Source organism: Sciurus vulgaris, assembly GCF_902686455.1.
Source record: "Sciurus vulgaris genome assembly, chromosome: 2".
NCBI classification, from domain to species: domain Eukaryota; kingdom Metazoa; phylum Chordata; class Mammalia; order Rodentia; family Sciuridae; genus Sciurus; species Sciurus vulgaris.
The window spans coordinates 103,296,311-103,297,787 of record NC_136462.1 but is presented as its reverse complement, the minus strand read 5'-3'; the positions used below and the strand labels follow the sequence as shown (position 1 = coordinate 103,297,787).

The 1,477-nt window shown below is 46.6% G+C and overlaps 1 pseudogene across 1 annotated transcript; it reads right to left on the bottom strand.

Moving 5' to 3' along the window:
- Positions 1–212: 212 nt before the first annotated feature.
- Positions 213–1,133, bottom strand: LOC306651753 (olfactory receptor 7D4-like; annotated as a pseudogene). Its single transcript has one exon. The product of its transcript is annotated as an olfactory receptor 7D4-like (transcript).
- Positions 1,134–1,477: the final 344 nt, after the last annotated feature.

Below are 1,477 nucleotides of genomic sequence, written 5' to 3'. Positions count from 1 at the left end.
TCTTCACCTTTATGGACCACAAACAGGGAGGACAATTGAAATGGTATTAGTAAAGGAGTGGATAGGGAAAAAATTATACAAAAGTATACACAAACAAAGTTAAAAGGAATAGAAGGAAATGTTCCTGTGTTCTAGGGAAAGAACCTAGATATTCAAGTTCATGTTTGTATTATGGGACAGATTTTTCACTTAGTTTGGGAGACAGTAATCTATCAAGGGCCAGAGGCTGCTCTGCTGAGGAGTCTCCCTAGGGCCCCCTTCACATCCTTGTTCCTCAGGCTGTAGATGAAGGGGTTCAGCTTGGGGGTGACCACAGTGTACATCACTGAGGCAATCATGGTTCTCTGGGAAGAAATGGTCACAGCAGAACTGAGGTAAACCCCAAGTCCTGTTCCATAGAATAAGGCGACCACACAGAGGTGGGACCCGCAGGTGGAAAATGCTTTATACTTGCCCACAGAGGAGGACATCTTCAATAAGGAAGAGACAATCTGAAAGTAAGAGAAGAGGATCCCAGTCATAGGAAACACACCAGCACAGTGGTGCCCATATAGAGAACAATACTGGAGAAAAGCATACCAGAAGTCGCCACCTGGAAGAGAGCCATTCCACAGAAGAAGTGTGGGATTTCAGCACTAGTGGAGAAGGTCAGTCTCTTCAACAGTAGGATATCCATCAAAGAGACCCAGAACATGACAAGCCAAGACAGCAGAACCAGGAGGACACAGAACAGGGGATTCATGATGACTGACTGTGTAGTTGAGGGGGTGGTAGATGGCCACAAAATGGTCATAGGCCATCATGGCCAGTAGGAACTTATCCATTCCAGCAAAAGTATTTAAAAAATATGCCTGAGTCAGTCAATCTACGTAGGAGATGTCTTTCTTCTCTGCCTGGATGTTCACCAGCGTCTTTGGGACTGTGTTGGAGATGAAGCAGATGTCAAACAAAGACAGGTTGGAGAGGAAGAAGTACATGGGAGTGTGGAGGTGGGAGTCAGAGCTGACAGCCAGGATGATGAGCAGGTTCCCAAGCACTGTGAGCAGGTACATGGACAGGAACAGTCCAAAGAGTAGGGGCTACACTTCTGGATCATCTGAGAGGCTGAGGAGAAGGAATTCTGATTCACTTGTGCAGTTTCCCACTTCCAAGAGCTGGTGTATCTTGCATGTGCAGGACCTTTGCCTTCCCAGACTGACCACACTGGGCTGTCCCAGGGTTCTTATCTTGCAAGCTGACTGATGAACCAATAGCTAGCTAGGATGTTCACAGATTGGCAAGTGTTTGGGAGGCGGGGAAAATGGCTGCACCAGAAAGGTCAGGGGGAGCAGCTTTGTGCATTACATTCCCCCGTTTCTGTTTTTATAAGAAAATCTTTTGCTCTCCAGTTCTTTCCAAAGCCTTCTCTCTCCTTTCTGCCTAAGTGACTGGGGCTGGTTTTGCAGGTGAGATATAAAAAGTCCATTTTCCTTCCAGA